We start from the raw sequence: 14,443 nt of genomic DNA, 5'->3' as shown, positions 1-14,443 counted from the left end.
ACACTGTGATTAGAATTTCAGCTTGTGAATCCGAGAGGCACACAGAAATCCAGTCCATCACAATAGGTTTTAGTCATAAACACAACCAATTAGTGTAGAATTGTTGCTCCCTTTGCAAAACAAGGACCAAAAAGACTCAGTCTATATAAAACCTCACTCATTCTTCTCTGACCAGGTGCTTCTCCCCACCCAGGGGTGCCTTATTTTCTTGCCACTATTGAGTCTCTACTCAAGTATCATTGAAGTAAGACCTTCCCTGCCTTGTTGGTTCAAAACAACAATGCCCTCCCCCTCCCTCCCAACACCCTAGTTCCTATTGTGCTTCCCTGATCTAGTCATCTCAATAGAACCTTTATCATCAGTGTTATTTACCTTATTCATTTAATTTATTTAAGAAGGGCACCCCTTTTTCCATGAGGGAAGGGACTTGGTCTCTTATTTGCTGTCATATCCCTAAGGTCTAAAGTGTAGGTGTATAATGTACAGTAAATAAGGACTTACTGAATGAAGGAAGGAGAGACTGGGATTAAAAATTTTCCTTGAGGGGGACCTGGGGAGCTCAGCCAGCAAAGCAGCTGCCTTCAGCTCAGGTCCTGATACCAGAGTCCTGGCATCCAGCCCTGTATCAGGCTCTGTGCTCAGTGGGGACTCTTGCCTCTGCCTCTCCTCCTTGCTTGTGTTCTCCCTCTCTCTGAAATAAAGAAAATTAAAAAAAATATAAACATTTGCCTTCAAAAAAATGCCTTGAAGTGATCTGTGAAGTCACTTAGCTATAAGTGAAATTTATATATCCACAGAAAACATATCCTAAAAGGTCACCACGGGGCACATCAAACACACTAAAATATGTGTGGGAGGTTATTTTTAGATATTACAAAAGAGAAAGTAAGTGTGAGTTCTGTCAGGATGGGGGCGGGGGAACCTATAAAAAATCTGGATTAGAGAGTCCAATTCTCAGAAGTGCCTTCCAATGCTTGGAACTCTACAACAGGAAGCAGTGCGTATGACCATAACTATTCTATATGGGGCATCTGGCTGCAGGTTACTGTGGATTTTCAGTTGACTGAAGAGGTTGCTTAGCCTTATGAGTGAAAACCAAAGAAAAAACTTCCCTGAGCTGCTGGCAGGCTCTACCTGCCAAGAGTTTCATGTTGGAGGTGCAGTTGAACAGCAAAAGATAACTTCCTGTAGCTAATGAGCCCTTTGCAGGTGCTCAGCATTGCTGAGGCTTCATGAAAGTCAACACCATATCAGGGATTGCTCAGGGGAACTTTCTGGAGCCTAATTGGGCTTTCCGATGTTTGTCATTAGGCACAGCAATTGGTGTGTCCCCAGCTGACCCAAGCTGCCTGCTCCGGTTCTCATTGCTACCTTGTTTGGCATTTGCTAGAGAAATGCTTACAATCTGTTGAGGTACAGAACAGAAAAAGATTTAGTGTGATCTGCGATGGCAGCCTCACAGAAGATCTCCTTCATAAACTAGGTAGACCAGTCAACAGGGACTGGTACCAGCAGCGTTTCTTCTGTCCTCTGTGTGGGGGTTGAGGGGTACGCCGTGTGGCGGCCTGTCTCTGCCTCCCATTTTTATCTGCTGTAAACTCTCTTCTCCTTGTAGAGTAGAGGGGTGTGAAGTGTATGGCCATCTAAATTCCATGGTAAGTCGTCCCCCACTAATTTGATGAAGACCATTGAGGGAGTGTTGCTCTGATGACAGAGTTATCAACATAGAATGGGGCTTCTCAGTTCTCAATTCGATATCTCATTCCATATCTAATTCTAAATTTTGCGGAAAAAGCAAAATTTCACGATTAATTCACTTTCTCAAAAGAAATATATGTTTGTCGTATTTTCTTTAAAAACAAGTAGGTCACAGTTTGCGGCTGGAATAAGGAGGGCAAAGAACATAAAGGTTCAATTCTTGGGCACTGTAATCACAGAGTTCTGCCTCTGTCACTTATTAAGTACGTGTGTTTGGCTATAGCCCAATTTTCTTGACTGTGAAATCGGGGCAATAAAAGTCCCTACTACTCAGGGTTGTAGAGGGAATTAAATGAAACCATGTACATAAAGTATTTAAGACCACACTGAACACGTAATCTCTCAATAAACACTCACTGTTACAATTATTTCTTGTTAACATGTTTGAAAAGAAAAACCTACAGTTCTTTCATACGGTATGGGGGAGAAAACCCACTTTTTCCCTCCTATGAATCTTTCTCTTGTGTTCTTCTTTCCTGTTTCCTTTACTATTTGCACAGAACACTTCATTTCTGACACTTCGGGCCATAAATGTGAAGGAGCTTTTCCCCCATACCAAGCAATTCTTCACACCAGCTGGGTGTCCTACAATTTAACTCCATTCTGGACACTGCAGATGCAGCATCAAATCTCATGAGATTGGCCAACCCCACCCAAGATGCCAACAGCCAAGCCCAGGTTGTCACTTGTGCTTCTGCCCTACCAGCTGTAGATTAGATCTTCCAATACCCCTCTCCTTGGGTTTAATTTGCTAGAGCAGCTCACTGGGCTAAGAGGACATTTTACTTACCTTTGTTATAAGAGGATATGGGAGGGGCACCTGGGTGGCTCAGTCAGTTAAGCATTGGACTCTTGATTTCAACTCAGATCATGATCTCATGGGTAGGGAGACTAAGTGCTGTAATGGGTTCTGCACCAAGGGTGGAACCTGCTTGAGATTCTCTCTCCCTCTCTCTCCCCTCCTTTTTCTCCCCACTCCCTCTCTCTTTCCCTTAGCCCCTCCCTACCCCTCTATTCATATGCCTGTGCACACTAGATAGATAGATAGATAGATAGATAGATAGATAGATAGGGGAAAGGATACAGATGAACTTCCAAATGAAGAGATGCCTAGTGCCAGTTACCCAGAAAGGAGCAAGGAGGTAGAACGTAAAGACTGCTAACTCTGGGAAACGAACTAGGGGTGGTAGAAGGGGAGGAGGGCGGGGGGTGGGAGTGAATGGGTGACGGGCACTGGGGGTTATTCTGTATGTTAGTAAATTGAACACCAATAAAAAATAAATTAAAAAAAAAAAAAAAAAGGAGCAAGGAGGTTCCATGCTGTCTGTAGGAACACCACCTTCCCAGCACTGCCAGTGTGTTCACCAACCCAGAAGCTCTCCAAATCCTCTCCCCTCTTGGTTTTTATTGAGGCTTGATTACACAGGCATGACTGATAAATTCCTTGGCCATTGGTAACTGGTTTAGCCTCCAGCCCCCTTTCTCCTCCCCAGAGGTCAGGAGATGGAATGGAAATGTCTAACTCTCTGATCACACGGTTGGTTCCAATGGCAACCAGCCCTCTTCCTTGAGTGCTTACCAAAAGTTGCCTCATTAGCATAATAAGACAATTTTATAGCTCTCAACACTTAGGAAATTCCAAGGGTTTTAGGATCTCCATGCCAGAAATGGGGATGAAGACCAAATATATATTTCTTATTATAAATCACATTACAGCATTACAATGTTACAATTAGAAAAATGCATTAAACTTCTTGAATATGTGATCAATTTACAGTGTTAAATAATATCACAGACACCTTTTAAGTATCTGTGCTTATGCTACTGGGAGAAGATAAAGGATGATTATCCACAGCTCTAACTGCATTTCAGCTGCAGCTGGTCAACCCTATTTTCAACAGTTTTAAGTAATTAACAGGCTTATGTTTATTTTGCCACCTCCATCACCTTCTCCTCACCATCTGGTTCAGATGCGAATCAGCACTGAAACAGTCAAGGGAAAAGAGAAGAAATCAAGAGAAGGTGGAGAAATCAGAGGCCAGTGGCAGATCCCAAGCAAAGCAAAGGCCTTGAGTCAGTGACTAGGAGCCCTTCCACTGTAGTGGCTTTTGGGATTGACTTCTTGGGTCTGCTTGGAGCAGTGGAGGAGCTAGTAAATAATGGCTCTAGGTCCAGGAGCCACTAACAGCACCACACCGAACATTTCTACCATTGCAAAACTAGGGAGATCTACAAAGAAGTAAAATGATGTTAGCAAATCTGTTTGAAAATCTTGGGAATTAGTTTCCTCAGCAGCATAGGCTTCAGTTTATGTGGTAACTGCTACAGGACACAGTTTACTAATAGAGATCATTATCCCTTGTTGTCCGCACCTCTCCAGAGCAATGCAGCTCCACGCCCTGGATTAACAATTTTGGCTAAGACTGTTGGTTTGATGCCAAAATGCACCCTCCTCTTCTGCCAGGGCGGTAGAACTTTAACTGGCAAGTAGGTGTGCCCATGTGACTAAGGTCTTATCATTGAAACATTACACAGGTGACTGTGCCACTTCCTGATGAGAGCTTTTAACAGAGAAGCTGGGCTCTCCCACTGCTGGCTGTAATTGTAACTATGAGACCTAGAATATGGTCTCTGAATTACCATGTGAAGGAAATCTATTCAGTCACCTGAACATCCACACTGAATTGTTACATGATTGAGAAATAAAATTCTGTTGTGTTTGAACCATTGATATGGTGGCTGAACTTATCCACTTATCCTACCTAATACACTGCCTTAAATTCCACTGTTGGAAATGCATGACTTTCTATCTCTGATTGAATCATCTCACTAAGGAGAACATTACTAAGAGAATATTATATATATCCCAGACAAATTTGTCTTTTATTAGGGTTGGACAAAAGAAAAAAGTTGAAATCCAATCAGAGATTTCCCGAGAAGGGATCGTGACATGGGTTACAGAGGAAAGGACCTATAAAAAATGAGGAATGTATAAGAAGAGATCGGGCCCCTAAAAAGTGACCTTTATGTCCTTCACAACATTGTGTGGAACATGCTTCAACTAGTGGACTTGGTCAGACCAAACCCTATCCTCTCTGTGTCATAGGCTATATGGCTTTTCTCTCAGCCTGGCTCAAAAAAAAAAAAAAAAAAAAAAAACAGTCACACATGCATCTACTGTCCTCCAGGGTCATGTTTAAAGGAGTTCCCCTCTATTTGCTGAGCATCCACCACGTGTAAGCCAATGTACACATGTCCAAAAGAGCTGCCTTCCCCTCCAGGGCTTATCAGATCTTGATGCTTACTATCAGGCTTCCCACAGAGCAAGGTGTTGCTCACATCTGCAACTCAAGGTCACCATGGCTAGACAATCCCACTGGATACAGAGATGGTTCATACCGCTTCCAAAGGAGCTCTGATCTATTAGTCTCATATGGCTTTGCTGCTCAATCTAATATTGTGTGATTTGTTTCCTGACACAGCCATTTTCAAACTACCTCAAGTTCCTAGAACAGCATTTATTGAGTATATACTATGTACTGGGTAGTAGACACTTGCTGGAAGCACAAACTTTCCTATTTTCCCTTTAATCTGAAGAACCTTACCTATTGCGCGTGCTGCGGCAACACGATCAGGGTCCTGAGGATAAGGGGATGAGGAAAATAAAAGAAAAGTAAAGAGATGGGGACAGGAGGGACACCGTGGATGATGTCCAAGCAGTGCCAGCTTTATTCAAGGTTCTACAACATTTTATAGCATGAGCAAAACAAAGCTAAGAAGGTGTTTATTTTTAGCAGGTTTGTGAAACCCTCCAAAGTTCCCATTTCTCAGCATGCAAGACAGACTCACAGGTGCCAGAAGACCTTGGTAAATAAGCTTGTTGCTCCAGATGTGCATACTTCAAAGGAATCTTAGATATGGTAAACAGACCAGCAAGGACAGCACAGACCCTTATTTACATTTATGACCAGGCCAGAATAAGTTGTATCTATTGTGTTATGTGGGCGATCACGTACAAGCGAGCCCTGAGAACCATTGCTCAAGCCCTTTCTCAATCGTCAACCAACTATTCACCCTTTAGGCTCCCGAGCCTTTTGAGTGAATGAGGGTCGCAAGTCCGGGCCTGGTTTGGTTCAGTTACTCCAGCTAGTCCGTGGTTGCCCACACGTACCCTCATGTCCACATTTCTGCACGTTCTGGGAGATTTAAATTTAGAAGAATGGGTTGACCTCTGTTAATGCAACAGCTGAGGGGGAAGGAGAACATGAGCCATTGTAGAGAAGCAGAGGACGAGGAGTCTGATTCCTCATCTCTGCTCCCATCCTTCCTCCATGGTCAAGGAGAGGCGTTTGAACCTCTCCTCAGCAATTTGCTCTTAGTTCAAATTGGCTCCTAATACAAAGCCCTGGATCAACACCAAATCTTGGTTCCCTGAACAAAATCTTGGATCACTGGTGAGGAATGAAGGCCAGAAACAATGAAGACCTTTATTCATCAGTTTCCATTTGTTGCAGGACTCACAGATCGTTTCAGGGATGCCCAGTTACCAGATTTTCTTCCCATAGGGAAGCACATGGTGCTATCATGATCTGTTTACTCCATTTGGCCCTAGGCTAAACAGGGAGACCAGTGTTTTGTTTGGGAGGCAAATTAATACTCAGAGACTGAGCTTGTTTCTGCCAACAATTTATTTAACACGGGTTCGCTGTGTGAATTTCACAGCCAATAGCATACAGGATAATGTCTCTTAATGAGCCAATCAAGACACAACAAGTTCCAAATCAGTGATAGATTGATCACACTGTTATTCCAGGCTATGGGAGATAAAAGGAATTCAGTCCAAATGTAGTTGAGGTGTACCTTTATGCCAGTGAGGCCCCGGGTGAAATGCCTCAGCCAACACAGAGAGCTGAGGTCCTGAGCAAAAGTAAAAGCCCCTTGTTGCTCAAGCTTCTCCAGGCTGTTGCACATCTTTTGCTACACCTGGTAAAACAGTTGCCTTTACAACACAGGAGCCAATTGCTCCAAGGTCTTCAGAGGGCTATTTAGATCAGCAAAGAGCCACCTTGCCCAGACTGAATACTCAGATAGTTCTCACAAACCCTCGGTATTTATAGTCTAAATATCACCTTGCCACAGTTAGTTGCTTCTTCAGATTTTTTTTTTTTTTTAATCCATAAGCCCCCAACAGGGCCTCTTAGCAACTGAGTTCTTATCAGTGAGAACAGGTGAGATGATGCCATCCTGACAAAACTTATTTCTTGTATCAAAAAAACAAAAACAAAACCCTTTTTTTTTTCTTTTGGCATTTGTCATAAACAAATGGATTAAAACAACTTTACTTAAGTCATAAACAAGTAGATTTCAAATCATATCAAACCAATACACAACAGTAATGAATAGACATGTTGGGCACTCTTCTTGGAAGGAGTTCTTACTCTCAAAATCCTCACCATCTACTCTGTTTACTTTGATGATCACTCAGCCCCATTCATTAAATCCAAAAGAAGAAAATATATGAAATCCTAAGTGAAGCACTATTAAAGTAATCACCAAGGACATTGTGAGAGGTGATTCACCAATCACATTTCATCTACAGAGTCTTACATTTTTAGCAATGGAAAAAAGCATTCAGACATGTTCAGTAGTAAGCATGGCATTTATTACTTTATTCCTTATTTTGCCAAAGAGGGAGTTCTATTTCCTAAGAATAAACAGCTTTAGAAGAAAACTTTTTTTTTTTTTCTTTTCACCATGCGTTGGCAGGTCCAGATATTTGCAGAACACATTTCTTCCAGGACACATGCCATGCTACCACATGAAAAGTCAGCCATCAGGGCAAAGCCTTTCCACCCACCCTGGAACCATGTGGAAAAGTCAGAGAAGAAAGCCCAATTTGAGCTCTGAATCTATGCTTAATCCTATTTTATTTTTACTTACCAAAATAAAGCTGATAATAACTCCAAAACTTTCCCCATCTCGGTAAGAACGCACGAGAGAGAGGATGTGATTCACCATTGCCCTCAGACCTCACTCCATGCAGAGGAATGGGTAATTAAGGAAGAAGATTAACTTCCTCATACATATTTCAGATTTGGTTTATAAAAATTATTTCAAAAATTCATTTTTGAATTTTTTTATTTATTGAGTTTGTTATTGATCAAATTCAGGGTTTCCTGTGAATATCACTAGAGATGATAAGGCATGTGATACATGAGGCCAAAATATAAGTTCAGAACTCCCAGATTATGGTGAGATAAACGGGGTAGGAACAAAGTTTTTAAATCACACGTGTGATTCAGGGCTTATGTTGCGATTATTTAAAGGAAAGGAAGAACATTCAAGCATCAATCAAATTTTCTAAATAAATATTTATGAGCCACAACAGTTCCTAATGCCATATAAAGCCCCAGACTGATTTTTTTTTGAAATGGGAAAGCATCCCAATTGTAGGGTCTCCTTTTCCATGTATAATAACTAAAAGTATATAAATATTTTTACTGATTTTGTTACATAAACAAAAAGGATTTCTGAAAAATATCAAAACAAAGTTTCAAAAAAAGAAATTATTTCAGTGGGTCATCAGACACATTAGAGAGAAAATATTTTTTCTCTGTGGAATTTTACTAAATTGGAGCAGATAATAGATAAGCAATTTATTTTGCTTATGATTTATTTTACAATATTTACTATTTTGTTATTTGAAAGAGAAATACATTTTCCAGGCAGAGAACTTGGAAAACACAGAAAATATAGAGAAAAAGATTGAGCTAATTCTTGTACTCAGGTAACTATTGTCCACCTAGCCCTTTCTCCATGGGTGTGTGAGAATGTGTGAACACATGAAAGTGTGTGTGTGTGTATGTGTGTGTGTGTGTGTGTGTGTGTGTCAGATGCTAAATTTCCTCCTGACTCAGAGTTTAGAGCTTTCAGAGCCCAAAGGTCAACAACTATAGGTGTTTGACTACCGTCTTTGCAAGACAGGCTGTTTGTGAAACCAGTTTGGCAGCTCCAGCTCATCACTTACTTTGCAAGAATCTAACCGGGAGAAAGTAGGGGAAAAGCCAGGCCTGTTGATGTGGAGTACTTTGCAGAGACTGCTGATGTCCTGTGAATTCCTCTTTCACTCCCCAGCTAAGCATGTGGAGCTTCAGGGAAGCCACTTGCAAAAATAAGCGCAAGTCCTCAGAGTTGGGGAGGTTGACCTGGGAGGTCTAAAGCGCTCTCTGGTGGCAGAGCAAAGGGAAGAAACAGGTCTGCTCTAGCAGGCCCTGAATTTTTGAATATTAACAGGGCAAGAATACACAAGAGCCAGTGGACAAGAAAAGGTGACTGGCTTTGAGTTGCTGGAGGACTCATTATGAGGGCATGGCAGAGAGAGGTGGCCCCCCAGCGCCCAGACTATTGGTAGCTGGGGCTGTGGGAGTGGTTAGCAAGTGGCCAGTGAAGGACTTCAGAGATGGGACCCTCAGTTAGAGGGAGAGAAGGATGGAGGCAGGGCTGCAGGCCACATCTCTCTCTCTCTCTCTCTCTCTCTCTCTCTCTCTCACACACACACACACACACACGCACACACACACACATAGCACAGCACAGAAGACCAACCTATACTTCTTAATCCCTCTTAGTTTTTTTCCAAAGCATTAGTTATGTATATACGTGTCTGTATGTGCATTTCTCCTTTGCTGAATGACATTTTACTCCACGTACTAGTAACACTCATTTAAAATTCTCAGCTATATGTAAACACATTTTTGTATGAACACATTTATAAACACACATATAAACACATTTTTAAAGACTACTGTCAGCTTTATTTTAACCAACCTTGACCTTGGTAAACTATATTCTATTTCCAATAACTTTATTTTCAAAATGTTTAATCCTGATAACACGATCAGTATCTCTTTTTCTTTCCAGTGTGTAAGGACCTCATTCCTAGACCACATTCCTAATGTCTCCTGTCTGTACCCCTAACCTCATTCTACCCAGCACTTTCCAGATCAAATAACTGCTGTATTTATACATGACCAACCACATAATATCCAAACTTCACAGCTTGGCATTCAAGACCTTCTGTAATTTAACTAAAAAAAAAAATCTTTTCAGATTTACTTCACTATTCACCAAAACTTCTCTGTCAGGGAAACCCGGCTATTCACACTCCCTGCATATGCTTTGCACATTCTCTTTTCCCTGCTGTGCTTATACATTTCTCCAGGCTCTTCTCCACCTTTCTAGGAATGTTAGTTGAACATTTTAGTTTGAAAAGACAGTGACAAAGAGAAAGAGCATGAGTGCCTGAGAGGGAATGTATTTTGGGGGGCATGGCAGATTCTAGTGAAGTTTTTTTTTTAATTAAGCTAGAAAAAGTGTAAGCATATTTATAGTCAAGGAGGGAGAACTTCATGTCTCAGAGAGATAGAAGAACTGCGATGAGATAGGATGCTATCAAAAATGTAGGTCAATGAGGGAGATTGCTACTTATAGAAGTGTGGGAGGTTGAAGTACATTGAAGACATTGATTCCATATATCTTTGTAAACAGAAGGGCATCCATTTTAGAAAGACATTTCACCTAAAGTACCACAGCTTTAATGGAACCTGATGCAAAGACAAGTTTAAAACAAACAAAAACTAGCAGAGCTGACCCAAAGGCATAAAATGATTATCCACCAGGTACAATCCCTGGCTTGAATCCTGAGCACCTGTGAGGAGAAACAATCTAGTTTTAGAATCAGCAAGAATGTTTTCAATCCACTAACCCCTCAAGCTGGATAAGATGTTTCTGGATGGAAGTTGAGTGGTTTTGACTTTAATTGCTTATTCCAAAATTGGTAAGAAGCTACTTCTCCATCTAGCTGGTTGTTTGGGTCCCCCGAGAGATATAGGGACTCTCCCACACTGTACTGGTTTTTGCAATCCTGCCTCTCCACAATGGATACCAGTTTGTAGGTAGAGATTGCTAATGACGTTTTCAGCATCAAAAATACCTGGGCATAATGACCTAAAAGATAAAGCAAAACAAAAGAATTGTCATTGCAAACTTATTGAACACTTAAATAAAGTCAGAGAATTATTTTTTCAGAGAACTATGTTTAAGTCGGTCAGAATCATTAAGGTCACTGGCAAGAAAAAAAACCAACAACTATGTAATAGGTAGATTGGTTAAAAGACCTCAGAGCAAAGGTTTGAAAAACCTACATTCATTCATTCATTCATTCATTTGTTCGTTCATTCAAAGAATAATTATTATCTACTATATTCCAAGTACTATCTTAGACCTTAGGAGACAAAGATGAAAAGAGAGAAAATATCGAGAGCTTATATCTAACTGGGGAAAGAAAACAAAATAAATACAGTGCAATGAGATTGTTGCCAAAGTAGAGATATGCAAGAAGAGGAACTTTAGACTGCCTCATAGGGTGGGGGAAAGCTTTACAGGGAGACCACACTTGATGCATGGTTTAGAAGCATGGCCTATGGGGAGGCGCTTGGGTGGCTCAGTAGGTTAAGTGTCTGACTCTTGATTTCGGCTCAGGTCATGATCTCATCGTCCTGGGATGGAGCCTGGTGTCTGGTTCTATGCAAAGCAAGGAGTCGGCTTGAGGATTCTCTCTCTCCCTCCATCTCTGCCTCTCTCCCGACACAGGCATGGAAGCATGTGCACTAACACAATCTCTCTCTCTCTAATGAATGAATGAGTGAGTGAATGAATGAATAAAGAAGTATGGCCCATGGGGACAGGGAAGAGCCATTTAGTGAACAGCCTTTGTGAACTGCAGTGGGGCTGGCAGCAAAGCTGTATGGGACACTGCCAGCAGCTATGGAGTTGGGGGTGGGCAGAGACTAGCTCAGAGATCAACAGTCATTGCAAAGGACAGATTACAATGTTTTTATGGTAACCAAATATTGTTTAAGTAGGAAGCATAGGATACAATTGTGTGATTATATACCCTGAAAAGCTCCCACGAAAGTCTTTTTCTAGAAGGACAAAGCTATGCTTTGCCAGCCAGATGTAATTATTAAGATTTCATTAGACATTGGGTTTGCCTTTCATTGCACTAGTAGTTTCATTGCATAACCAAGCTTTATAAACTTGGCCTCTGGTATCAGAGCTCTCACATTCTGGCCCTACCATTTCTAGCTGTGGGTGTTATTTTGCCTCTGTCCTCACCTTGCTCATCAGCAAAATGGGAATAACAAACTGCATTTACCTCAACGGGAGGGCTATATAAATAACAAGAAAAGTAAAGTGCTGAAAACAGTATCTGGCTCATAAGAACTCTCAAAAACTGTTAGCTATTTTTAAAAGAATAGAATAGTATCTAGACAGATTTGGGCTTAAACAGTTTTTGTCTAATGGCTACACTTTAACATGGTTACATTTTATCAGAGCAGGAGTCACTATAGTCATGTGAATCTACTGTGAGTTAAATCACAGCCTGCTATTCCTGGGAAAGGTCTTAGAGTCTTCTGGTCCACAACCCCCTGTACATTTTGCTGGCAAAGTTGAGATCTAGAAAAGTTCATCAACTTTTTAGGTTGCAAAACTCCAGAGCTGAGTGATTTCCATTTAATTGTGGCAGCCACTACCTTGAGCTGTTGGGCAAATGACCTATCGTCTGCTGCCCTCTAATGGCAGACTGAGGAGATTTTTTTTTTTTTTTTTTTTTTTTTTTTTTATGTACAATGATGGACACGAAATCCTAAGAACCACTTATTTATAGAGGGCTCACCAGGAATGTAATAAAGTCTGTATATATTGTCTCTATATTGAAGTGAAAGGTAAAACTGCTAGATTTTTTATTTTATATTTATAAGTAGCTTAAATTTTTTTCATACAAATCATACAAGGGATTTTCCCTCATTTTGAGTATCAACATTTCCATTTTTAATTCACCTCCCCATTTGTTTAAAATTACTTAAGTTTTGGTTGTTTTGTTGTTATTTTAACACCAGCTCATTTCCAGTATCTATCTCCATCTGGGCTTAATCATCTATGTAATAACTGGACCCTCACTCCTGTCTTTCAAGAAGTATGTGATTTTTTTAAAAAAGAAGAATGAAAGTAAACACAACCAGAGGCTACATAGTACTAGGTTAGTCTTCCTTACCTACAGACTTGGAGAACAATCGTTACAGATTTACAACAACACCTATAAATTAAGTTTTACATAGATGTGGGCATATTATGCCCCCCTCCTTTGGACTTATTCACATAGACATACTTGAAGGCAACAGCTACATACTGTTCCCATTATGCATCTTATTATGAATATAAAATTTGTCTTCAGTTTTCTCAACTATTATTTTAAAAAGGTAAAATATTTTCCTTCTACATGGAGACTATCAATAAATCCTTTAAAGTAGAACTGTGGAGTCAAGGAATTAGTACACATTTAATTCTGGAAGACATTTTTCATTCTCACTGGCATTCGTGACCCATTTTACCATACTTGGGCTAATACTTGGTCTTATGAAAATTGTAATTGTTTCCAAATTGATTCATTTAAAAATAGCATCTTAATGATTTAATTTATGATGTCTAATTATAGGTGATAGTGGGCTATTTATGTTAGTTGTTGACATATGCAAACTCTTCCTATAATCAGTAAATTAATAATTTTCCATTTATCTCTTGATTTTATTTTTATTTTTTCCTTGTGGAAATGTTAAATTCTTAGATAGTCAAATGTATGGGTTTTGTTTTTGTTTTTTTCCCACCCAGGCTTCTGTTTTTGTTTGTTTGTCTAAGAAGATCTTCCTCATTGAAGGTAGTAAACAATTTGCCTTTGCTTTCTTTATAACTTTTACTTTCAAAAAAATTATATTTAAATAATTGAGCTATCTATAATTTGTTTCAATAAAGGAAATAAATAAGGGTTTAGTTTTATTTCTTCCTCCAAATAACTAAACATTTGACCTAACACTATGTAGAATGGTCCACACTTTTATGGTTAATTTGAAAGGTTACATTTATTGTATGGCAAATTTCTTTTTAATTTGGATCAATTTCTCTTTCTGGATTCTCCATTCTATTTCATTGCTTCACCAGCTAGACCCCAAGACCTGGCTTGTACCCATTTATTTTTGTCTCACATTTTTCTGTAAGCTCTTCTTTTCTGCTTACTCTTAACTTAGGCAAAAGACTCCCACAGGATGGACATAATATCCTGGATGGAAACCAAGATTACCCCTCAAATAATAATGACTGCTTGGAGGAAGTGCTCCAGTGGCCCAGACCACCTAGACGAGCTTGAGCTAAATTTTCCTGGTTCACAAACATATCATCTACCTCTATTGATAATGTTTGCCTCTTGTTTTCTAATTGTTATGCTTTCTTTCTTTGGGGTTTTTTATTTGCACTGATTAATACTCATGATCTATCCTGTATAATTATAGAAAAAAAATAAGCATTTCTGTTTTGTTCACAGTTTTAAAATAGGAATGCTCTCAGTGTTCATCATTAAGCAAGATGAATTTTGTCATGAGGGGCACATGTCCTCTCTTTAGTGTTTTAATCCATTTTTTAAAAACTCATTTTTTAAAAAAATTGCAAAACACAAAATAAAAATTATTTCCTATGAAGTACAAATTTGGGCTAAAATTGAAAATTCATTTGTGAACTACATCTTAAATGTAAATTCTTTCTAATTGTATTATGTGATAAGAGTCCTCTGTTG

This window comes from Canis aureus, chromosome 33 (genome assembly GCF_053574225.1).
Source record: "Canis aureus isolate CA01 chromosome 33, VMU_Caureus_v.1.0, whole genome shotgun sequence".
Classification (NCBI taxonomy): domain Eukaryota; kingdom Metazoa; phylum Chordata; class Mammalia; order Carnivora; family Canidae; genus Canis; species Canis aureus.
Note: the sequence above shows the minus strand (reverse complement) of the source record.